General features: G+C 40.2%; 1 protein-coding gene across 6 annotated transcripts in view; it reads right to left on the minus strand.

The window, feature by feature from the left end:
* LOC134528215 (glycogen synthase kinase-3 beta-like) overlaps positions 1-27,510 on the minus strand; it is a 251,874-nt gene that overhangs the window by 60,272 nt on the left and 164,092 nt on the right. Inside the window, exon 1 of one of the 6 annotated variants that reach the window (XM_063361637.1) lies at positions 26,182-26,302. The exons of the other annotated variants lie outside the window; for them this stretch is intronic. The gene's annotated coding sequence lies outside the window, so the exon portion shown is untranslated. Of the gene's footprint in view, positions 1-26,181; positions 26,303-27,510 lie in introns of those variants that run through there. 6 annotated transcript variants of the gene reach the window in all.

Raw genomic sequence — 27,510 nt, forward strand, 5'->3', positions numbered from 1 at the left:
GGGAACTTTTACCTACAAATCCAAATTAATAACACCTAAAATAAATTTTAAAATATTTCAATTCAGAGACTTAATGTAACTAAAATTATTTTGGCTGACCCAATCAATCTTTCTTATAAGTCATTGTTCTCCTTATTTCACAATAGCTGCTACTCTGTAAGTATTGTCTGGAATTTTCTGGAATATAGACTCATAATTTCCTGAGAATAAATTCTGCCTACGTGTTCAATTATTATTATTTAAGTTTTGAAAGTAATACCATTTTTCGTGAATGTAAATATTTGTGTAGCAGATCCTTGTCAGTAAGCCTATACTTCCCAGGCTGTACGAAACAAGCATACCTGGTCTAATATCTCGTTAAAAAATTATTTTAAAGAGATAATGTGACTGAGGTGAAGTTAGCTTAAAGGCTCAGGTTGAGGTTTGTAACAGTAAATACACTTAATTCAAAATAAAACAAAATTGCCAAATTCTAAACACAGCAAAAATTAACACATTCACTTTAAAGTATAGGAACAATTTTGATGAAATACAAGTGAAAGTGTCCATACAACAGCAGCTAGTTGGGTGAGAAAATAAGCGGGAATGAGAAGGGATATGCCTACTTGCAGATTTACATTTAATTATATGTTTTATTCTTACTAAACATACCTTTAAATATTGTTTTTGAAGAGCACTATAAATTGCACTACAAATTTCAGGTAAAAATTTTGAGATGGTGTTGTGTGGAATACTTGTAGAGAACATAAGGGACTTAAATGATTCCCCTGTCGCCAAAAATCTTAATGTAACTGCCAGCCTCTGCTTTGCTGGTATAGACTGGCACAAATGAGTATCCTTCTTTGCAATGCGAGACTCCACAATTGAAAGAAGAAGATCAAAACTTTCAGAATCCATTAAATAGTTCGGAAATGAATCGGCATCTTCGTATCGAAGTTCATGACAAAAAGGGGTAAAACACCATTTGTTTGCCGGGAAAGTATCCACTGTCTCGTCCACCATCTGCGTTTCCTTTTCTTAGATTTCTCTTCTAGTTTACTGAGACTTGCTACAATTGCAATTACAGCTACAGCTTTTGAAACACTTTGATGCTCTTAATGCAGGCATTGCAAACACCTGGAAAACGTAAATTTTAAACTGTGTATGATCACAATATACCTAAATTGGAATAATATAACCTACTTAAAAAAGCCCGCGTTCCTTGACCCAAAATTTGTTTTTGATTCTAAATACTGTCATTTACAGTTCTCTACAGAATGTTTGGTAAAACGAGCTCACTCAAAGAAAATTGATAGTGTGAAATGACTTCAAATATATTTTACATTGCTCGTCAAATAATATTGAATACAATATATTTGAAGACGTATTTCATCCAAAATCACCCTTCAAATTTTGTTGTCCAATTTATTGGATACAATATATTTGACAGTGTGACAGGGCCTTTACAGTTCGAACAGCGTTCGCGATGACAAGCATGTACTTCAGGTGAACGCGGGCACCGCCTCAAGACTCGGGCGTGTGTGTGTGTGTGTGTGTGTGTACACACACAAAATGGTCATACTGTCGAACTGCGGTGAGTCTGCAGCCAGCAACAAGTCGGTTTTCCTGTACGAGACGGCTCAGCCGAGACGCCTAATTCCCCGAGCACTAGCTACTCGCCTGTGAACCTACTCGTCGCCCGATGCAATCACGAAGATTCACCGCCTGTTTTGGTTTAGCGAGTGAATTTGAAGACTGCGGTCTACTTACCTCTCGCTGCTGTGAGTTGACTGTCCATAGAAGTCTCAATAAACAACAAACAGCTGAAAAAATTGTATCGCTAAATATTTTTGATGTGTATTTAAATATCGATAAAAACAGGAAAACAAAACTAAAAATATAAACCCAGTAGTATAGTTTGGCCGGTCCTGAAACAGGATGCAGGTAGTGGATTGTGATTGTCGGTCCGCCATCTTGGATTTGTGACGTCACGGTGGCAAAAATTCCTCAAAATTCCTCAAAAATGACTCAAAATGACTCAAAAATTCCTGTTTTAAGAAAAAATTTCCCTTTTTCGAGGGAAAAATTCCCGTTTCGAGGGAAAATTTCCCGATTTAGTCCTTAAAAATCCCAACGGCTAGAAATGTCCTGATAGAGGCTTAAGCATCCTTAACTCAAGCCTCAGTTAAGCCTCTATCAGGATGTGACCTTGACCTTTGACCTTGACCCCGACGGCCATCTTGGATCCACCATCTTGGATGACGTCATTTCGTTTTCTCGAACATTCCGGCATTGTGTTATCGGCCATTTTGAATTATGACGTCACCGTTGCAATTTCCGTTACGGCCGCCATCTTTAAATTTATTATCCGATTTTAATGAAAAAAATTTAAAAATTATAAAAAAATTAAATAATAAAATTTTTAATAAAATATTTAAAAAACAAACATTTACAACACGGAGCTCGGAGTCCTCGGTTCAAACCCGACGAGTGCAAAAAAAAATAAAAATGGCGACCGATCCTTCCCCCGCGGTGGCTGCAGGCATACTGGCTCCCACCACTTTTTTTTTCAAAGCATATATATATCGTCAGGTAGTATGACGTCATGTCCGCCATCTTGTCCTCGTCTGCTGGAAGCCATCATCATTGTATCGTCGGCTAGAGTGCGCCGATGACATGTTAGTTTAATTCGTATCCGCTAGAGTGCAGCTATAATTTATTACTGTGACACCCGCCATCTTTTCATTTGGCCGCCATCTTGAAAATCCGTAATTATTTAGCTAGAAATTCGGGAAAACTTTCAAAATTCATTAAATAAATCACTCATTAATTTACATATTGATTCGATCGATTCCCGTCCTCGGTTCGATCTTGGATGATGCAAAAAAAATTAAATATAACATCAATTTAACATAATAGTAACAGGTTCGAGGAATTAAACACTGCAAGTTCTTTTACAAACATAATATTTATTACATAATTTCTATTCTACTACAGGATCATTTGCGAAAGCCAGCAATCTTATAATCATTTAGTTCCGCAGCGGTGTGAAATGACTAATTCTTAGCTCCAATCGGTTTATACTAGACAGAGTCCAGCCAGAACCTTTACAGACATAGTCCACCTCTTCTTGACAGAGTTTCTGGATACCGTTTTTAACAGTTTGCTTCACATCGTTAGAAATGTAAATTACTGCAGCCGATGTCTTGAATGCACACTTCTTCACTTTGTCATCGAACGGATATGGCTTTCCATATATACAGTCCAACCACAAGTTATATTTCAAAGGTCCGTTTGTTGCTACATCATCAGTAAGCTGATTGATTATGTCCTCTCTGATATCATCAAGAAAATTACAAATGTCTTTCGACTCACCTAACGTATTTAAATAATAATAGTCCTTCAATGTTCCACGAAATGCAGACTGCGCCAAGTAGAAGCCATTATCGTTCACTTGTAATGCTCCGAACACAGTCTTAGGTTTATTTTCCTGTTCAGACGTCATACCAATCGGTTGCTGCACATCGGTTTTCTTGCTTGTACGCTCACGAGCCTTCAACCTAAACCGAGGAGTCGAAATTTCTGCAGGTAGTTCAGCAGTAGGCACACGGACTTCACCTTTACAGTTTTTCGCATGTCGCAAATTATCAATTCGAGTAAACCATTCATGACACTCATCACATCGAAACTTCATGCGAGATGGATTCTTCGTGCATTTGCTCCGCTCATGTCTTCGTGCATCATGGGAAAATGCGAACGACGTATCACAGTAGCTGCAAGGATACCGTGGTGATGAAGACGATCCTTTCAGACCCGATCCAGATACAGGCGTTACAACAGTAGTACCATTTCCAGGCATTCTCTTATACACATCGATGCATCGTTGTTGCGACGAAACCTTTACTTTCTGCCGAACAGCAGGACCTTTGCATGCCTTCATGTGCGTTTTCATATTATCTTTTCTGGCAAACTGCTTATGACATTTCTCACAAACAAACATTTTACGATATAGGTTCTTGGCACATTCGCTCCTCTCGTGTCGCCGAGCATTGCTGCTGTTTGAGAAAATCTTGTCGCAATAACAGCACCGATGTTCGCTAGTTGTCAAATCAGCATCCATTGAAGTCTCCATCGAGGTCGTATCGTCGATCGTCGTGGTTTCCTGCACATCCAGCTCAGTAGTCATTAAGCTATCTTCTGCTGGTGGTATCACATCTGTTGAAATCTCCTCCAGTGTTGACATCGATGTTGTCAACGGAATCTGCTCCTTCTCCGTCGTAGCTGTCGTCAAGGTTCCCGTAGACGATGGTACAACCTCCATCGAGTTCGTCGTTAAAGTCGGTAAAGATACCATCGAGTTCGCAAGAACAGGTAATTACGTGATTAATGCACCAGAAGAAACAAACTAGGTGATCCTTACACCGACGACGTCAGTAACAAACTGAGCGTCCTGTTGTCTAGGACTCGCTTATATACATGCACCATATGGAATAAAACGCTAGTCAAATCAAGAACCATTTACAATAATACTAGAGTCAAAACAACATTAAAATAGAAGGATCATCAACGAAAAGGCAGCACATTTGGAAGCACCGACAACGAAACGGCAGCACATTTGGAAGCACCGACAACGAAAAGACAGCACATTTGGAAGCACCGACAACGAAAAGGCAGCACATTTGGAAGCACCGAAAACGAAACGGCAGCACATTTGGAAGCACCGACAACGAAAAGGCAGCACATTTGGAAGCACCGACAACGAAAAGGCAGCACATTTGGAAGCACTGACAACGAAAAGGCAGCACATTTGGAAGCACCGACAACGAAATGGCAGCACATTTGGAAGCACCGACAACGAAAAGGCAGCACATTTGGAAGCACCGACAACGAAACGGCAGCACATTTGGAAGCACCGACAACGAAAAGGCAGCACATTTGGAAGCACCGAAAACGAAACGGCAGCACATTTGGAAGCACCGACAACGAAAAGGCAGCACATTTGGAAGCACCGACAACGAAAAGGCAGCACATTTGGAAGCACTGACAACGAAAAGGCAGCACATTTGGAAGCACCGACAACGAAATGGCAGCACATTTGGAAGCACCGACAACGAAAAGGCAGCACATTTGGAAGCACCGACAACGAAACGGCAGCACATTTGGAAGCACCGACAAAGAAAAGGCAGCACATTTGGAAGCACCGACAACGAAACGGCAGCACATTTGGAAGCACCGACAACGAAAAGGCAGCACATTTGGAAGCACCGACAACGAAACGGCAGCACATTTGGAAGCATCGGCAACGAAAAGGCAGCACATTTGGAAGCACCGACAACGAAAAGGCAGCGCATTTGGAAGCACCGACAACGAAAAGGCAGCACCATCATCAAAAAGGCCGCACATTTGTCATTGGCTCCAATATTCATTGGCTCCATTATTCATTGATTCCATCAGTCTATTGATTCCATCAGTCTAGTGACTCCATCTGTCATTGGCTCCTACAGTCATTGGCTCCTACAGTCATTGGCTCCAACAACTGTCTTTTGTCTCACCAACTCCAAATATATATATTTGGCTAGAATTCTACGAGTCTAAGAGACTATGAGACCACATGGCTACGAGTCTAAAATGATCTAGCTGGTTACGAGTTATACATGGCTTGCGAGGCTACAGAGCTACGAAGTTTCTAGTACACAGGTTTACATGACTGCGAGGAAACAGGACTACAAGTCTGCAAGAGTACTTGACTACGAAGGTACTCGTCTACATGACTCCAGTTACCGCATCTGTCTTCGACGGAATTTTCTCTTTTGCTCCAACTGCTCCATCAGCATTATGTTATAAGATTACAAGGCCTCTTGCTTACGTAGCTTCAAGTCTACAAGCCTCCAATGCATCATGACTGCGAGACTACGATCAATGAGGTTACGAGTCTACGCGATTGCGAGTCTTCTAGGTTACGTGATCGCGAGGCTATAGGACTACGAAGCTTCTAGAACGCATGGTTACGAGACTGCGAGGCTACAATTCTACGAGGTCCCAAGACATCCAGGCTACGCGACTACGAGCCATGAGGTTACGAGACTACGTGACTACGAATCTTCAAGTTTACGAGACTGCGAGGCTACAGAGCTACGAAGCCTCTAGTACACAGGTTTACGTGACTGCGAGGATACAGGACTACGCGACTTCGAGCCATAAGGTTACGAGATTACGTGACTACGAATCTTCATGTTTACGAGACTGCGAGGCTACAGAGCTACGAAGCCTCTAGAAAACGAGTTTACGTGACTGCGTGGATACAGGAATACAAGTCTGCATGAGTTCTTGACTACGAAGCTACTCGTCTACAAGGCTCCAATTGACACATCTGTCTTCGATGGAATTTTCTCTTTTGCTACATCTACACCATCAGCATTATGTTATAAGATTACAAAGCTACTTGCTTACGTAGCTTCAAGTCTACGAGGCTCCAATACATCATGACTACGAGACTACGAGCCATGAGGTTACGAGACTATGCGATTGCAAGTCTTCAAGGTTACGTCATCGCGAGGTTATAGGACTACGAAGCTTCCAGAACGCATGGTTACGAGAATGCATGACTAATTGGCCGCATGGCTACGAAACTTTATGTCTCTGACTACAATAGCACTATTCAGTGGTGAGAGTTAATTTATTTCATGCAAAGGTACTTGCTGCAAGCAGTTCCACTTTTCAACATCAGATGACGTCACGTTTTGCTTGCAGGTAAAATAATATTTATTTATTTTATGCGGGATGCGGGTTGTTCACTATCGATCGCATAAGAAGAATGGCATCGATAGTCTTCAAGGAGAAGGAAGTTCGTCCTTCCTGCTAGTGCTTCTCAGATTTCTCACGGTCCGCCATCTTGGATTGCGACGTCACGGCTGCCATCTTAGATGGGTGTGACTTTGACCTTTGACCGAAACCGCAGGAATGATCGCAAGCACACGGATTAACCATCAAAATATATATAAGAATTATCAGGAGCACACGGAGAAAACCATCATAATATTGGCAAGAATAATCAGGAGCACACGGAGAAAAACGACACATGTTTTCTTTGATATCATAAAATTACAGAAAAAAAAATATTTAGAAATAAAAAAAATTAAAAAAAAAATTTAAAATAAAAACAAAAAATACATAAAATTCTGGCTTGTACTAGAACTCTATCTTTGCTCAGCAATGATAAGTTTACAAGCTAGCAGAATCTATTTATGTATTTTTTGTTTTTATTTTAAATTTTTTTTTTAATTTTTTTTATTTCTAAATATTTTTTTTTTCTGTAATTTTATGATATCAAAGAAAACATGTGTCGTTTTTCTCCGTGTGCTCCTGATTATTCTTGCAAATATTATGATGGTTTTCTCCGTGTGCTCCTGATAATTCTTATATATATTTTGATGGTTAATCCGTGTGCTTGCGATCATTCCTGCGGTTTCGGTCAAAGGTCAAAGTCACACCCATCTAAGATGGCAGCCGTGACGTCGCAATCCAAGATGGCGGACCGTGAGAAATCTGAGAAGCACTAGCAGGAAGGACGAACTTCCTTCTCCTTGAAGACTATCGATGCCATTTTTCTTATGCGATCGATAGTGAACAACCCGCATCCCGCATAAAATAAATAAATATTATTTTACCTGCAAGCAAAACGTGACGTCATCTGATGTTGAAAAGTGGAACTGCTTGCAGCAAGTACCTTTGCATGAAATAAATTAACTCTCACCACTGAATAGTGCTATTGTAGTCAGAGACATAAAGTTTCGTAGCCATGCGGCCAATTAGTCATGCATTCTCGTAACCATGCGTTCTGGAAGCTTCGTAGTCCTATAACCTCGCGATGACGTAACCTTGAAGACTTGCAATCGCATAGTCTCGTAACCTCATGGCTCGTAGTCTCGTAGTCATGATGTATTGGAGCCTCGTAGACTTGAAGCTACGTAAGCAAGTAGCTTTGTAATCTTATAACATAATGCTGATGGTGTAGATGTAGCAAAAGAGAAAATTCCATCGAAGACAGATGTGTCAATTGGAGCCTTGTAGACGAGTAGCTTCGTAGTCAAGAACTCATGCAGACTTGTATTCCTGTATCCACGCAGTCACGTAAACTCGTTTTCTAGAGGCTTCGTAGCTCTGTAGCCTCGCAGTCTCGTAAACATGAAGATTCGTAGTCACGTAATCTCGTAACCTTATGGCTCGAAGTCGCGTAGTCCTGTATCCTCGCAGTCACGTAAACCTGTGTACTAGAGGCTTCGTAGCTCTGTAGCCTCGCAGTCTCGTAAACTTGAAGATTCGTAGTCACGTAGTCTCGTAACCTCATGGCTCGTAGTCGCGTAGCCTGGATGTCTTGGGACCTCGTAGAATTGTAGCCTCGCAGTCTCGTAACCATGCGTTCTAGAAGCTTCGTAGTCCTATAGCCTCGCGATCACGTAACCTAGAAGACTCGCAATCGCGTAGACTCGTAACCTCATTGATCGTAGTCTCGCAGTCATGATGCATTGGAGGCTTGTAGACTTGAAGCTACGTAAGCAAGAGGCCTTGTAATCTTATAACATAATGCTGATGGAGCAGTTGGAGCAAAAGAGAAAATTCCGTCGAAGACAGATGCGGTAACTGGAGTCATGTAGACGAGTACCTTCGTAGTCAAGTACTCTTGCAGACTTGTAGTCCTGTTTCCTCGCAGTCATGTAAACCTGTGTACTAGAAACTTCGTAGCTCTGTAGCCTCGCAAGCCATGTATAACTCGTAACCAGCTAGATCATTTTAGACTCGTAGCCATGTGGTCTCATAGTCTCTTAGACTCGTAGAATTCTAGCCAAATATATATATTTGGAGTTGGTGAGACAAAAGACAGTTGTTGGAGCCAATGACTGTAGGAGCCAATGACTGTAGGAGCCAATGACAGATGGAGTCACTAGACTGATGGAATCAATAGACTGATGGAATCAATGAATAATGGAGCCAATGAATATTGGAGCCAATGACAAATGTGCGGCCTTTTTGATGATGGTGCTGCCTTTTCGTTGTCGGTGCTTCCAAATGCGCTGCCTTTTCGTTGTCGGTGCTTCCAAATGTGCTGCCTTTTCGTTGCCGGTGCTTCCAAATGTGCTGCCGTTTCGTTGTCGGTGCTTCCAAATGTGCTGCCTTTTCGTTGTCGGTGCTTCCAAATGTGCTGCCTTTTCGTTGTCGGTGCTTCCAAATGTGCTGCCTTTTCGTTGTCGGTGCTTCCAAATGTGCTGCCTTTTCGTTGTCGGTGCTTCCAAATGTGCTGCCGTTTCGTTGTCGGTGCTTCCAAATGTGCTGCCTTTTCGTTGTCGGTGCTTCCAAATGTGCTACCGTTTCGTTGTCGGTGCTTCCAAATGTGCTGCCGTTTCGTTGTCGGTGCTTCCAAATGTGCTGCCGTTTCGTTGTCGGTGCTTCCAAATGTGCTGCCGTTTCGTTGTCGGAGCTTCCAAATGTGCTGCCTTTTCGTTGTCGGTGCTTCCAAATGTGCTGCCGTTTCGTTGTCGGTGCTTCCAAATGTGCTGCCTTTTCGTTGTCGGTGCTTCCAAATGTGCTGCCTTTTCGTTGATGGTCCTTCTATTTTAATGTTGTTTTGACTCTAGTATTATTGTAAATGTTTCTTGATTTGACTAGCGTTTTATTCCATACGGTGCATGTATATAAGCGAGTCCTAGACAACAGGACGCTCAGTTTGTTACTGACGTCGTCGGTGTAAGGATCACCTAGTTTGTTTCTTCTGGTGCATTAATCACGTAATTACCTGTTCTTGCGAACTCGATGGTATCTTTACCGACTTTAACGACGAACTCGATGGAGGTTGTACCATCGTCTACGGGAACCTTGACGACAGCTACGACGGAGAAGGAGCAGATTCCGTTGACAACGTCGATGTCAACACTGGAGGAGATTTCAACAGATGTGATACCACCAGCAGAAGATAGCTTAATGACTACTGAGCTGGATGTGCAGGAAACCACGACGATCGACGATACGACCTCGATGGAGACTTCAATGGATGCTGATTTGACAACTAGCGAACATCGGTGCTGTTATTGCGACAAGATTTTCTCAAACAGCAGCAATGCTCGGCGACACGAGAGGAGCGAATGTGCCAAGAACCTATATCGTAAAATGTTTGTTTGTGAGAAATGTCATAAGCAGTTTGCCAGAAAAGATAATATGAAAACGCACATGAAGGCATGCAAAGGTCCTGCTGTTCGGCAGAAAGTAAAGGTTTCGTTGCAACAACGATGCATCGATGTGTATAAGAGAATGCCTGGAAATGGTACTACTGTTGTAACGCCTGTATCTGGATCGGGTCTGAAAGGATCGTCTTCATCACCACGGTATCCTTGTAGCTACTGTGATACGTCGTTCGCATTTTCCCATGATGCACGAAGACATGAGCGGAGCAAATGCACGAAGAATCCATCTCGCATGAAGTTTCGATGTGATGAGTGTCATGAATGGTTTACTCGAATTGATAATTTGCGACGACATGCGAAAAACTGTAAAGGTGAAGTCCGTGTGCCTACTGCTGAACTACCTGCAGAAATTTCGACTCCTCGGTTTAGGTTGAAGGCTCGTGAGCGTACAAGCAAGAAAACCGATGTGCAGCAACCGATTGGTATGACGTCTGAACAGGAAAATAAACCTAAGACTGTGTTCGGAGCATTACAAGTGAACGATAATGGCTTCTACTTGGCGCAGTCTGCATTTCGTGGAACATTGAAGGACTATTATTATTTAAATACGTTAGGTGAGTCGAAAGACATTTGTAATTTTCTTGATGATATCAGAGAGGACATAATCAATCAGCTTACTGATGATGTAGCAACAAACGGACCTTTGAAATATAACTTGTGGTTGGACTGTATATATGGAAAGCCATATCCGTTCGATGACAAAGTGAAGAAGTGTGCATTCAAGACATCGGCTGCAGTAATTTACATTTCTAACGATGTGAAGCAAACTGTTAAAAACGGTATCCAGAAACTCTGTCAAAAGAGGTGGACTATGTCTGTAAAGGTTCTGGCTGGACTCTGTCTAGTATAAACCGATTGGAGCTAAGAATTAGTCATTTCACACCGCTGCGGAACTAAATGATTATAAGATTGCTGGCTTTCGCAAATGATCCTGTAGTAGAATAGAAATTATGTAATAAATATTATGTTTGTAAAAGAACTTGCAGTGTTTAATTCCTCGAACCTGTTACTATTATGTTAAATTGATGTTATATTTAATTTTTTTTGCATCATCCAAGATCGAACCGAGGACGGGAATCGATCGAATCAATATGTAAATTAATGAGTGATTTATTTAATGAATTTTGAAAGTTTTCCCGAATTTCTAGCTAAATAATTACGGATTTTCAAGATGGCGGCCAAATGAAAAGATGGCGGGTGTCACAGTAATAAATTATAACTGCACTCTAGCGGATACGAATTAAACTAACATGTCATCGGCGCACTCTAGCCGACGATACAATGATGATGGCTTCCAGCAGACGAGGACAAGATGGCGGACATGACGTCATACTACCTGACGATATATATATGCTTTGAAAAAAAAAGTGGTGGGAGCCAGTATGCCTGCAGCCACCGCGGGGGAAGGATCGGTCGCCATTTTTATTTTTTTTTGCACTCGTCGGGTTTGAACCGAGGACTCCGAGCTCCGTGTTGTAAATGTTTGTTTTTTAAATATTTTATTAAAAATTTTATTATTTAATTTTTTTATAATTTTTAATTTTTTTTCATTAAAATCGGATAATAAATTTAAAGATGGCGGCCGTAACGGAAATTGCAACGGTGACGTCATAATTCAAAATGGCCGATAACACAATGCCGGAATGTTCGAGAAAACGAAATGACGTCATCCAAGATGGTGGATCCAAGATGGCCATCGGGGTCAAGGTCAAAGGTCAAGGTCACATCCTGATAGAGGCTTAACTGAGGCTTGAGTTAAGGATGCTTAAGCCTCTATCAGGACATTTCTAGCCGTTGGGATTTTTAAGGACTAAATCGGGAAATTTTCCCTCGAAACGGGAATTTTTCCCTCGAAAAAGGGAAATTTTTTCTTAAAACAGGAATTTTTGAGTCATTTTGAGTCATTTTTGAGGAATTTTGAGGAATTTTTGCCACCGTGACGTCACAAATCCAAGATGGCGGACCGACAATCACAATCCACTACCTGCATCCTGTTTCAGGACCGGCCAAACTATACTACTAAACCCAATCGATACTTCTAATGAACGAGTACGCGAACTCGCCATATGTCGTTGACGCTTTACTGCGTAGACCTATTACACACGTCAGCCGCGATATAAGATATACGAGTCTTACTGTTTTGCAACACTGCTGCTATTTGCATCACCGCCGCAACATAGCTAAATTATTCAAATAAGTGTTTTATCGCCGTAATTATGTTAATAATTCGACGATAAAACCACATGCCAGTCGTTATTTAACCTAGCGAAGCATTTACACTGTCGCTAAAAAGGTAATCTGGCTACAAGAGCACACATCTTTTTTTCCCGCGCCACAGCGCTGGTAATTGCAGAGACGAATTCAACAGCCCGGAAGAGCAAAAACAGCACATGTCAACAAGCACGAAGTCAGAGCTATTAGCAGCCGCGTGGTTACATGCGAGATGTTCGGACCCAGTACGCAAGCCCAGCAACCAAAGCATAAAAGCCAGCACACTTAGCACGTTGACTCGACCTCACTTCAAGCTCTTGTACAGTTAACAGTCTGCCAGTAGTTACCGAATAAGCGGAACACATCAGTATTCGATGCACGCGGCAATGCAATTCAATTAAGTATAAACTATGGCGACTTAAAATTCCCAAACATGCTGCAAAGGCAATACGTCAACAATACAAAAATGGATGTACGTTTTTACACAACTACGATGCAAGACATATAACGATGATGTTAATACAATTGGGAATCCCGAAAGAAAAAAAAAAAGGCGAGGGAGTTTAGGTTCATACCTGCAAGGATACAGTAACAAGTATTATTGATAAGCGCAGGACAGCAACTTCAAACAATAATTCTCCTCCACGCTGTTCTCAAACCCAATACCATTAAAAATGTTTCCACACTAAGTATGGGGTTTATCGTTCAAGCTTTACGAACACCTAGTGCATCTTTATCAGTTGACCTACTGCTGTCGCTTCCACAAATGTCAGATTATGAAGTACTGCTTGGCTACAGACAATAACCCGAGTCGGTCATTATAAAGCGAGGCCATTGTTCACGGTATGTTTACCAAACAAATATTATGCTTGCTTCTTACCATTCTCGCTACGTAAGCACTTATAAAAAAATATCTGAATTCTTAATCTGAATTATTCTATGTTACAACACTTAACAATGTTTTTGAGTTCTTTGAAATATTCTTGCAATAGGGAGGACTGATTTAAAATAATTGCATCGACATACTACCAATGGCGTACGTCTATGAATACCCTTAAAATAAATTACTTGTCTAACAAAATTACTATTACAAGCTAGTTTTATATCGTACGCTAAAAGAAAACACTAACCCAGGCTGCACGGAACTATTACAAACTACACATCAAACACGTAAAAAGATATACATTACTTCTAAAATAACACACATAGTTGCAATAATTTCAAAGCATATTTTTCTAAACCTAATTTCGTTCACTTTAAAACAATTTCGACAATCCATCGTTACAGAAAAACATGAATAACAAATAAAAAAAAGTAAGGCGTGAATGTGTGTGGTGTTTGGAATTTTTGATTAAGGCTATCCACCATATTTGAATATTACCAAGATATTTTTATGTTGATATATATAGGCCTATAAGACCACCGTTGGCTATCAGTATTATCGCGCTGGAATAGTTTTAAGGCCTGTTGTACCGGAGCGGTTGCCAGTTTATACCTACTCGGTAAATTCTTCTACATCAATATTTTTACACGTTATATTTTGATTAATTTACTTAGTGCATTATTGAGAGACCTGCATTGCACTATTATTAAATGCACAACTTTTCAAATCACATAATGTAAAAAGAAAATCAGAAGACTGTAAATAAACGTTATTGTGACCGTAACTCTAAACAAGATCTGTGCGTATCACATTACTTGTAATGTTTCCTATGAATTATATTAGCAACAGACTTGTAATTTTCGTCCTATCAGGGTAAACCCAAACATAAAAAAAATAAAATTCTCGAAATTCGGTCCCCCCCCCCCCTCCCCGCCCCTCTCTAAGACCCTGCCTGGTGGCACTGCGACTCACAATCGATCCGTGAAAGACAAAAGTGCTGGGGCTTGCGTGACGAGTCATTTATTAGCTGCCTGCCCTCTTTCATGCCAGCACAGCCACTTTCACCATCACCCCCCCCCTCCGCAAATTACTCGGATCGCTATCTTGCAACAGTTACTTCAATGCACTTGCGTATTCCTTCGACGTAACAAAGCGCACTAATGGACAGTTACACTACACACGCGGCCAACATTACAGACTAAAACTCAAGAGAACGACTATGGCATAAAGTAATTAAGGTTTTATTTATTGGGAAATTACTTATTTATAGAGATATAATGGTGTTTCGAAATTGGTTAAATTTTGTAAGAACATTTCTGATTGGTAAGTATGGTTATACCATGTTCCAGGACAGTTGTTAGGAAGAACAGTTACGATAAGCCAGCGCCAGAAACAGTTGATGCACTGTCATCGTCTTCAAATTTCGTACAATTCCTGCAACAAGAACTGATTACAACTTCGTGAATTTTGGCTAGTACTAGAATGTAACTGCATTAAGCACACAAAAGTTGTTGAACGTCGTACTTATGAAGCAGTAACTTCACAGTTTGAAAATGAAGACATTTAATGTTTTTCAAGAAGATTAAGTGAGAGGGAAGAATAATAGCTGAATTCTAGTTGGATTCTACAAACTACTGGAGCCGAAAGTTCATTTAACTGTTGCGCCTTCGGCCGTCTAACTAGACATTGGACTTCAAGATCAGTTTTTTTTTGGCGTTGTTCTTCGTCTCGAGGACCTGTGCTGCGGAATTCGTCGTATTTGAGTTCGAGAAATATCACCGAAGATTTGCTGCCGATTACAGAAGTTTGGAATTATCGCGAGCCCAGCGGGATATACGTCACGGAAGATGTTTCATAGTCCACAAGGGTTATTAATTGGTAAATCAAATTTAAACTTCAATTAAAGTACGGGATGTGAATACATATGTATGTTTATTTTCTAGTATGTTAATAAATTCACTTAGAATTCAATCGGCCGTACACTTGCCTTTAATGATTCTTGTCCATTGAATATTTTCATAAATATGGTAACATAAGTTTTTTTAATATTAAGATTTATATTTACTTATAATCCCAGAGGTTCATATTTGAGAGTATTTTTAGTTGATTTCCTTGAAAATAGTACAATAAAGAAATAATCCAACATTTGACAGTTTCTTTTGATTGCACCTTTAAGTAATAACCTTTTTAATATTGAATATTTGTAGCATAAAATTAAATATTTGGTTGGTTTCTAGAAAACCATCACAATTACATTTGTCATCATTAATAGTCTCCTCTAAGATATCAGTTGACTAATAACCAGTTGGATACTAACATTTAAAATGTACTTTAAAATGTCAACTAATCTTAGGCCACAGTGTCAATATTTTACGATAATCGTGTATTAGTGTGTTCAGGATAAGTAGTTCATCGCTCTATTTAAATACAATTGGCATAAATACAGTTTCCCTTAACTGAATACAAGATTTGTGTGTTAACTATGATTTAAACTGGTTCTTAGAGTTGTAGTTGATTTTATTTATTGGTTTAAGAAGTTAACCTGGCACCATCTAAACAATATTCAGTCAAGATATTTCTTCAGAGAACTGTATGTTGAGCCAACTGCATAACACAGTCAAACTGTGTAAGAATTTTATCCCAAATGTCGAGATAGTTAAACTTAAAGATTTTGTCTTCACTACTCGAGGCCCAACCAAAGTAAATCACATCTATTAAAAATTTTTGTCACCCGTAGTGGAACTCAACCAATCTGTAGTCACAATACAGATCATTTACAAGCAGTGCATATCAATAATAAAAAAAAAGAGACTTTCTTCGCTTTATCCCAAAACTTGAGAACAGAAACTGTCTAGGAATAATTGGCAATGGAAACCAGAATACGACAGCATTACATCCCTGGCGCGCTACTGTGTGCGCGCCGAAACTATTGTTTGGCGCGGCACGCGGTATCGACACGGGAAGTGAGGAGGCGAAGACAATTTCCTGTTGCTATCTATAGTCTCCTGTTCGCCATGAGGAAAACCGAGAACGTTTCTGCACGTGAATTCCATAGCAAACACACCGAGAGCATTTACGCGATCTAAAATTTAGGATTTTTAAAAAAAAAATACTTGTAAATTATTTTGAAATGGTATCGTTTTTGGAAAATAATATGCCAAATTACGTGTCTTCATCGGAAGGTTTTGCGAATATGGCTGTAGATCAAGTGTTAATTTTTGTAGTCGATTCTTGATATCACAACTGCGTCCATATGCTCCAGTTAAACAATCACCGAGTTCCGTTACACGAAGGCACTACCACGCGAAACCGCGATAAGGCCCGTAACTCAATGCGAAATAATGCCCGTGGAATAACTTGGACGGCTACTGTGGATAGTTTCAATGGGTCGTAAACAAAATGGAGCATGCACACACTTATAAATATGACACAAGTGGTTTCAGAAATACTGTACATGTTTTCCCAGCATTTTGGGTGCCATACTCAATTTATTTTCAAATCTGTACGTACCCCGAGTGAGGCAACACAATGACGTCTACGCAAGGGTCGTGAGCTACAGAGCACCAGCCGTCGATACGCACGATTGGCTGGAAGGAGAATGACGCACGCTGCCAAGGATTTGTGCAGTGTGCTAATGTTGGAATGATTATTCAAAAATTGCCAAGTGTTGTGGGTGTGGCCCACAGCGACAACTGAAAACGGGGGGGATAAAAGGCCTGACGATAAGCCATAAAATTATTTCAGACAGAAACATACAATTCAAGTAAACTGGGGAAGAAATCGGCCATGGCCCAGCCATGGACCAGAATTGCAATGACCATCGAAAAAAAAAAATCAGTCGTTTGCATAGCACGCACATAGAAAAACATCACCAAACCATACAAAATAAAAATTAAAAATATGGTAAAACAAATTTCTAACCCGGGCTTCTAAAAATTCATATTTATCATGTAAACAAAATATAATGTCAATAATCTAGGGAAAGTAACATGATGTACATAATAAAAATAACATCGCGGAGATTTTTTCCAAACTCTAATCTTAAATATGGCCGTCGAAAACCCAAGCCAAAATGCAAGAAAGTTGAAGGTCGACAATACTTGCGTAGCGTTATTGTAGTAGTAGTTTATAAACCGGCACTCTAAAATATGGTTGCTAAACATTTTGTCTCTTTAGGTTCTCTCGTTTTTGCGTAGTTTTTTAAAATTTTTATTCGTCCATTTGACCAATAAATGTTTTTAACATAACGGCATGGGACACGTCCAGAAACATAAGTTTATAAAACAAGGCCTTTCCGTTGCGCCACTTCGTTCGCTGGCATAAGCCCGAATCGGATATCTAAATACAATGCTGGGCATTACTCATCAAGATTTATTTCTTTATGAGCATAATTTTTTCACGTGCAAGAGTGTCCGACTGACGGCATCACAAAGTAAATAACCAGGGGCGACTCCAGGAAGATTTTTCGGGAGGGGTTATCGCACTAACAAAGGATGCAGTTAAAAACACCACGACAATTAAAAAAAAACTCAAGAGACTGGCCTGGGAATATTTAAAAATTCACATCCTCATGGTTTCATACAACTTTTGATCAAAGAAAAGTTTAATACGTGAATTAAAATGGTTATGTAAACATAAATAAACACTCAGAAATATTAAGATATCGGGATCGCGAGGCACAGGAGCCGCGCCTGACGAGTTTCTCTCTGTAGCGTCAAGATGGCGCTGCGCGGGCGGAGAAGTCGGCGACGCGAACAAATGACGGCGGCCCGACCGCGTGACGCCCGTAGTGTGGTCGGCAGATGTGGCTTTCACCAGGCAGGGACCGGTTTCATACCAAGCCGACACTAGCTCGAGGAAAAAAAAAAAAAAGAAATACGTCCGAGGCCCCGTCCGCCGACGCAAGACAAACAAACTCTCCCATACTTAACCGCACAAGGTCTTTCAGAGTTCCCACTCTCTTACTCCAGCTAATTTCCCCGAGAATTTTCCCAGTTTTTTTCCCTGCCCCAGCTAACAATTCCCCTCCCCCATCCCTCCTTTTCACAGTTGTCAAGAGATAATCATCTGTGATTGACAGCTACGCCACTGAGCACTCTAAGAATTTTGTGGAACCAATTGAGATTTTACGCGGCCCTTTAAATCGCTTGAGGGTACCTAACTAGCACTTACAAATTACTAATGTAAAAAGTATGTATACAGTTATTGTTCCAATATTTTACTATCATAACTATTATTTTTAAATAATCTACGTTTTGATCTGATGATATCTGTACGTAAGTGAACTAGAGGAACCTGGTAAAACCACATCTCATTGCAGCTGGAGTCATTAATTTGGTTGACTTGTAATTTTTATTGGAGTCTCATCTACATTTTCTTTGGTTGAATGTTCCGTTTTATTATTTTCCTGCACCAAGCACAGTTTGTTCGATGGTTTCATTCCTCCAAGTATTTATAAATTCAGTTTTCAGTCAGTTCTCTTAGAGCCTTTTTCCTTGGTTGCCACAACAAACTGAATGATAGAAGTTTCTGTTAGAAGGAAATAGAGAGAAGAGGTCCGCCACTGAAGGAGCGACGACGTCGTTCATGTATGTGAGGGTATCCGAATCCTCGGAGCCCTGCATGAGCGACAAGAAGATTCGTACCTACCGCGCCATAGATAAGAGCTTTTCTAGCATTGAACAAATACAGACATCTGAGTGTGTTCGAACCCGGTGATTCCTGCCGCATCGGAAGAGACCATATAGCGCTTCAAGATCAAGGCTGATCAGTTACTACGGGTACGACGCTGGTGAGAACGTTCCTGTCTATAGGATTTTGCAGCTCCCACGGAATTCGCTGAATTCCTGTTCCTGATGCAGAAGCATTGAGTCGTAGTCATTATACATTTCTTTCAGCTATCCTGCTGCTGCTGTTCTTCCATTCAGAACTCGCCCAGATGTACTGGATACGACGACCTGCGAACCTACCGACTGAAATTCAGCTATCTAACAACGTCTATGTTTATGTCGTAAGCACTACCACTAGCAACACCCACCGTTAATTGCATTGAAGGACAATCACTAAAAGAGGCTCTTATGTAAATACTGGGTTGTCTCTAGCTTCACGATCCATTATTTTAAGTAACACAATATTTCTTAAAGAAAGTATGTGGATATGTTTAAAAAAAAAGGACAATTTAACTGTCGTTTTTGTGCAACAACGTAACAATACCAAAATATATGTTATTTTGTAAAACCACTTGATATTTATTTCATGATAAAATTATTAGCAACTGTAACAAAGACGGAACTGAGTAGAATAATTAGTTTGCTAACTTTTTGTATGTTCGTTATGGTGGTATGAAGTAGATAACACTTGCACACAAGTGTAACATTGAATCTTATTACTATTTTAATTTTTACACAATCACCACTTGATATCTATTATACGCTATATTTGGTTGCCTCCCAAGCTATTCGCCAAGACGACGTGATGGTTAGACTGCCGGGCAAATCAGAAAGATAAAATTCATTCGTTTACGACTTGTGAAAATTACCTATATGTCAATCCAGCGTCACTATAGACGTATAATACTATCAAACCACAATTTGACAAATACCATATAGTTTTTACTGTTTAGCGTTTCGATTAACACTACAAAACCAGCACTGAAACCAGGTCTGAAAAAATAAAGAAGAAATTTGTTTGATCAAACTTTGAAATGAAAAAAATATTGATTGTGATCAAGCTTAAGACTATAGATATTTGAATCCGCTTGAAATCAATACACAGTTGTTTGTATTAATGTTAGTAGTTAATTGAATATTAATATTAGTAAAAATTGAAGGTAGATTACTAACAGAACACAATTTTAAGAATAAAATACATTCGGTTTTAAGACATTAATATACTGGATAGTATGACATATTCCTGCTTCAGTTCTTTACACAGTATTGATAATTTCCCTGTGTTTTCCAGGTTTCGAAGACTCCTATCCAATTACCTGAGTTTTCTCTTTCTGCGGGAGTCCTAATCATGAGCCGCGCCAACTGCACATATTCGTCCAGCCACATTGCAAGGCTGACAAGCATCCATCCTTGTATTCATTCTTATATGATATTAAGATCGGAACCTGAAACGTGTTCTCTCTCAAAAAAAATTCTACTTCTTATAACGTTTTTCAAGAAACTGTAGTGAATATGGGACTAATTCTATCCCCCCCCCCACCCTTTTTTTTTCAGATACATGAACTTACACTTGCCGTTTCCTACGATGCCATGTTTCAATCCCAAAATCGGCGCTTCTTATTTTTTAACTATGAAGCTAATATGTTTTAATTCTAGTATGCATGTTTCATAAATTAAACAAGTTTGGGTTCATAATCGAAAAAAAAATATCCGAGAAGTGGAGACTATAAATTTCCCAAGACGCTAGTTTATACTGTAACTCAGTACAGTGTTATAGATAGCAGTTAGTTAATGGATGAGTAAATTCACGGCAATCCAGTTCATTAGGTCGAAAAACCGTCAAGAGCTTTCAGCATGTTCTGAAGCTTCGGGTGTGAAAATCGAATCATGCCGAAGCCATACGAAGCGATTTTCGCCGGTGAAGCCTGAAAATGCTCGTTCATAATGTTTGCACATGGAGATAATACAGCGGGACAGACGGGGAAAATAGGAGGGAGAGACAGAGAGAGAGAGAGAGAGAGAGAGAGAGAGAGAGAGAGAGAGAGAGAGAGAGAGAGAGAGAGAGAGAGAGAGAGAGTTACAATCCAAACTACTTCACTAAAAATGTTTACTCGATTTGATTATATGAAGTGCTCGGCGTCATCAGAAAAAACAACACCATCCCCCCCTCGAAATTTCACTTTGACTACGAAACCAAAACATACTATCAAAAGATCGTGTTTCGTAAATTCACGGAACGAGGTGTGTGAGATCTCACGAAGGTCTCTGGAGAATGATTGAACCACAACTTCCCTCGCAACAGAGGGCGGACGGGCAGGCGGACGGGCGGACGGGGGCGACCCCACGCCGCCTGGAGCGTCCCGAAATAGACGTCCGCGCGCCGTTGGGCAACTCGCGAGGGCGAGTCACGCGGCGCGCGACCCGACGCCGGGGCCGGGGCCGGCTATCCGCGCTCCGCTGCGCTGCCACGTCGCTGCAATGCGCGGAAGCCACGTCGACATCGTGGCGATGCATAGCTCTTACGGCAACACGGCCGGGGAAGCACCCGTATTAAGAAACTAATCACGATGTCCAGCAAAATACACAAACCTAATTCCCAGACTTCCCAAGGTCTTTTATAATTTTTCGCTCACCAAAGCATGTACGGTAATATTTCCATAGTACGCAAAAAAAAATTCTTTTTCAGCACTATGTTTTTTTCATAACACGGCCAAATTCAACGTACTTACGAATTCTTCAATGTCGTGACAAAACAGTTTACACAGGAAAAATAAAGTGATGTTCTTAGATCAACACTCCAAAGCACTATCTCAGATGGAATTCAGCCTCACGTGCCAAAAAAATAAAACTCTGCTCAAAAATGCCTGACACAGCAACCGCTGCACCTGACTTACAAACTATCGTCTAATAGGCTGCAAACTCAAGTGTTTTATGAATGCAAAGAGTCACTAGCGTATGGAAAATAAATAAATTTCTGTTTTCCACGGATGCCCAAAGAATTGGTGTGATTTATTCCCCAATTCCATTGGAAGCGTAATTATGCCTATTATTATAGGTAATCTCGCTGTCAACAAAACGAAACGCATGAATTTCAGTAAATTTAAAAGCCTAATTAAAAATAATAACGTCCAAAAAGACGTTACCACCGTTCCTGTTTTCCAGGGTTAGTACAAAACCTGAATTCCTAAGAGCCCCGCCTACCTTGGCACACACAAGGTGTGCAGAATTTCAGAAGAAACCACATGATTTTAAAACGGCTCAAGATATACGAGTGACGCCTCTTAACGAAAATCATTTAAGAACACGCCGAAGTCGGATTAAGTTGTTCTGTTTCCTTACTTCGTTTAAACTGTATTTGTATGAGAGTGAAGAGGGCTAAAACGTGTTTTAAGATCACTTTTTTAGTCACGAAACGCCATGTAAAGAATCTTGAAATGGCTAAAGGGCCTTGCATTACACCTTTATCTTCATTTTTCCGCCATATAATGTTATGGTTATAACTCAAATCACATAATTGGCCTATGCCCGAAAAGAAGACTGCACGCCAGTTCAGGGACAATACCGCGCTATAAACATCAGCCAACGTGGCACCAATGATCCAGCCTCACTAACTGATTAGGCGGGCACCTTAAAGCTCTGCAATCATAATGGTATGTAGGGTGTGGTTCGCACGCTCTACATGTGAATCAATGCTCCAGAGGGCACAAGATTACAAGTGACAACGATCTGCTGAAAGCCGACCAATTCAAGGATTCTTCGGAGGATTCACTCGCAACAGCTGCGCGCAAGGTGACCAGACCTGCGACGGCGCATTGACTTTTGGTCGCCAGCTGCCACGTCAAGTGTTCTCACTCGTGTCCTCGGAGATATGCAGCCCTGTTCCAAAATGTGAACAACGCCAAAGGGGTTTCTCGCCGGCAGTGATGATCGCTGAGGCGATACGCTCATGTGACGAGGGTTGTATGTTCAATCCGAACACCCCGGCGCTTTGCCAAGGTGTCTGCAAGTACCCGGGGGAAAAATTTCAACTAATTTTTAGGACCTTCTTAAACTGTATTTTTTTTGCACTTTTACAGTTACTCAGTTGCCCACGATATCACTTGTAAAACTGCAAGGCAGGGCTTCGTACAAATGGTACAAAACTTTGCTTTGTAGTTTTACAAGTGATATCCATGGCAACTGAGTTTCCAAAAGCTGTTCTTGTAAAAGTACAAAATTTTTTTTACAGCGTAGTAAAATTTTCTTGAAACTTTTTATAACATACTAATTGCACATATTCATTCAACGTTTTTACGAAATAGATCAACTATTCGCAGGAACATTCAGATTTTTATGTTGAAAGACCTAAAGCATTTTCGAAAATAATTCCCGCATAATTTAAGTGGTAAGACTAAAACTACTTATGTTAAATGTGCCACTGTAAAAAGAAGCGAGGCGCAAAAATCTTTTCAATTGCAGAAATCGCTGCTGGAAATTAGTTTCGTGACTTGCAGCACCGTTGCTGCTTATTCCGGGACTTTCTCGTGACTTTTGTGACCAGTCCTTCAGTTTCGTGACTTTCAGAACTTTCGTAACCTCTAAGACACCATGTATGTGCAGCGAAACCGTCCCCAGGTGGTTCGGAAGCCCACTATAATCTTTGAGGTCCCACCTAAAGCCTCTGCGCATTAAGCGTCCGACGTAAAGCGACTATCAAATCCAAATTAAGTTGTACATTTTCTTCAGTAACACTAGACCAGGAATACAAGTATTGTGTTGAAGTACATTATTATTATGTTATTTTTCCTATCCTATAAGTTTAAGAATGTTTCTTTTCTGTGCCCCGCCAGCTTTAACCCATTTCTTTTTTTCTGTTCAGTACCTTTCTTCCGATTTACCTCCCAGAATGCCTGGACTTACATAAAGGTTATTTGTCAAAATATTTTAACATTTCATACGCCATTTTAATTACAAAACACTGTCTATCACAACCTCATCAAGAATACAGGGAACAAAACAAATTTTCCGTGGAAAAAGGACCCCTATATAACCATAACACACAGTCAACCAAAAATAAGTATTCTTCACTCTAGTGTGATATCTAACTGAAATTTAGTACAACGGTAAAATTCATAATGATGGTTTATGTAAAAGACTGGAGAAAACCGGCCATAACACCATAGGCCCTTCTTCCAAAGAACTCAATTGAATGTTTTAACCTAAACAGGTTGTTGAGGGATCAAAGTCAATTATCTTTATTACAGAAGGCAGAGAAAATTACTTCCGGAAGCGATATATGAAATGATAAAAGTTACACGAGGCTTAATAAATTTCAGATAACTTATTTTACCAATTAATTATTTTCTGCTTAAAAAACCTTCATAGAAATTTTCCTAATATCATATATGTGATAGAAATATTCAAAATTTAAATATTAACAATGCTTGTTTTTAGGAAAACAAGATACTCAGTAACAGTGAAACTGGTGAAAAACCAACACACGTTTTTAACAACCTGAACTAGAAACTTTGTTTTCATGTGGAAATTTCCGACAGCTCAACTCTTCAAGAAAGATGGTAGCATATGCTTAAATTAGAAGAACTATTTGATTTGTTGTCACTGTATTTTCTGTAAAGTGTCTTTACCAGTGACCTCTCCATATTGATTTACTTAAATCGTGAATTACATTACACTTAAACAAGCGTGTTGGCATAGCTAGAAATCCAATTCAAAGTGTACAGAAATTACACGCAAAACTATCGAGCAAACGGAAGAACAGTTACGTCAAGATAGGCACAAGAGTCCATTAGCTCGTTGAAAAAACAATACTACGATAACCTACTTACTATCTAAAGGCTTTCACAGTTTCCTTATCAACTACACAACCACTCTAAACTTGAAAGTCTTTGGTACGAAAGGTTTTGCAGAGACAAGCATTTGTAGCGAAACAATGATGGAAGTTAACTCAAAAATTTGGATGCATAGAAGAGAAAAATTTTAATATTCATAAAGTTATCTTATATAAATTTCTTGCAAGTGTCTGAAAACATATATCTGGGCTAACACAGCAGGTAAAATGAAATTGCAGACTACTCATCGGAAAGCAATATTCATTACGGACTTAGCATTAAAAAATTTTTCTTCTGCCATGAATATGTTGTACAATTTTCATTACTCACATACAAAATTAGTAAGTTTTAAAACGAAAAAAAAAAAAAAAAAAAGAACAAGGGATATTACGACGAAACCCGTTTCCCCTAACTACTGGGACACTTTTTATTCAAGGGCGTATTTAAGGGTTGGATCCGGGGATAACCCCCCCCCCCCCCCCCCCCCCCCCGGATTCTAAACTATCTTAAATTCCCACCACGCAAATGGAAAGAATTTGAAAGCAAACAGCGGGCAAAAGATGATTCTTCCTTATTGCGTATAGAGTTGAATTATAAAATATTAAAATTAAGAAAGGAATTGAATGTTTTGTGATGCAAAGCTATATAATTACAAAAAAAAAAAAAACTTGTGAAAAAATATATACTTATATATAAAACTTTTAGGAACATTATCCTCGGGAGCAATTTTTCCGTGTGACGTGTAAAATTGTATTTCAACGTAAAATATTAAAAACAAAGTAATCAGCTAAATGTGTTTGAGATGCAAAACTGTAAAATGAATTTTACTTCGAAAATTTGCACTATAAAACTTTATATAAACGGGATACAAAATACGGAACAATGACAGATTACTTAAAACGTAGTGCACCGAAACTAAAAAAAAAAGTCCACGGATTCACAGCAACAGATAATTTTCTAAAGCACGTGCACAGGGCGTCTGTAGGGAGAAAAACAAAACTCGCACGGTAATTACACCAGCACGTTTTTGGTAAACCTATCAAATTATATCCAAAATAAAAATTGATCATCTGAACGAAAGACGGTGTTTCATTTCTCCTGTAACCGACGCGAAGAGGGAAAAAAAAAAAAAAAAAAAAAAAGGACCCGGAATCAATCTCCAAGGGTTACGGGCCAAGATGGGTATGCCACTTAAAAGTCGGCTAGTAAAACCGCTGGGATGCCGTTAGCACACCTAGAATGAAAGTTTTGAAAATGTTTCATATAGGCCCTACAAGTTATGAAGTTTCTCCGGGCTTGAAGAAATAAAAGGGAATAAAAGGGAAGTGCCGCAACCACCAAGGACCGGGCGAAGGTAGCAATAAAAGGGCGCTCACGCAGCGAGTGCTTGAACTTGCGGAAGAAGCTCTTGAGACGCGAGTACGAAGGCGGGGGCGGCAGCTTCAACCGGCTGGGCGTCCCTGAGCAGGCCGAGCTCGACGGCGGGATGGAGCCAGACGACGGGCGGCGGCGTCACTGCTGGGCGCCATCGCCGCTCACATCTCCGGCGCGCGGCCCGCGACCTGGTTCGCGCGAGCAGCCAGCGGTGAGGAAGTCCGCGCGGCTCGGCTGCCGTGGAGCGACTGGTCTCGCCGCGCGCCCGCCGACACGTTTAAAGCCCGCCAAAGTGCGCCGTCCCGCCCGGGCAAGGCATGGACGGGGGGGGGCGGGGCGGGGAGAGAGCAAACAGACGGGGCGCCCGCGGGGGACGTGTTTACACTGCTTCCGGTCGACTGCGCTAACGGCAAACCACGGGGTTTCCACGTCCCGAGATTAGAGTTGGCCCCGATATACTCCCGCCAGGGCCGTGGCCAGCGTTTTGTGAAATATAACCATTACATTATCTTTCAAAGATATGTGCAATGGGAGTGCATGACTTGATGTAAGCTTTTGGACATAGGTACGCCATTGCTAAGCACATGTATGTCTGTAAAAGAAAAACTACAAAAAAAAAACAAAAGACAAAAAACACAAATAAAGCAAAAAATTTTTGCTTAATTTGTGTTTTTTGTCTTTTGGTTTTTTGTAGTTTTCTTCTACAGACATACATGTGCTTAGCAATGGCGTACCTATGTCCAAAAGCTTACATCAAGTCATAACCATTACATCATTTTTTCCGAGTAAGTTTTCTTGTAAATTGAATTTTAAAGGACAACTGTCACATTAAAATCTCAGGGAACAGTAGTTAGAAGTCAAAACGCTTACACGTAGAAATTTAAGCACCTAACGATTTTTCCTGAGAAAACAAAACTGAACATTTTAAATTTCGGTTTTTATATCATTGAATTTGATACTTTTTTCCCTTAAGCCAATTGTTTTGATGCTTTCGTTAATAACAAGTCATTAACACACATAAATTAATGTCATTTAATACATAAAACACACACGTCAAGTTTTTACAAGAGACAGTAACATGTGTGAAAACCGGCATTAATATATAGAATTCTTGAAAACACAATTCCTGATTCTGTATACGAGGTATGTTGGGCTAGGTTTGGTAGGGAAATGCATTCATTGCAGTACAATGTAAGGATTACAATCATCCTTCCACATAAAGCTCTCTGTAACCATATGCAGCTAAGGTGCTGTAACATTCTTAGTCTGTCTTCAATAATTTTTTTTCTTTTAATATTTGTAAAGGTGGGGGGGGGGGGGGGGGTTCCGGA

Source organism: Bacillus rossius, chromosome 1 (genome assembly GCF_032445375.1).
Source record: "Bacillus rossius redtenbacheri isolate Brsri chromosome 1, Brsri_v3, whole genome shotgun sequence".
NCBI lineage: Eukaryota > Metazoa > Arthropoda > Insecta > Phasmatodea > Bacillidae > Bacillus > Bacillus rossius.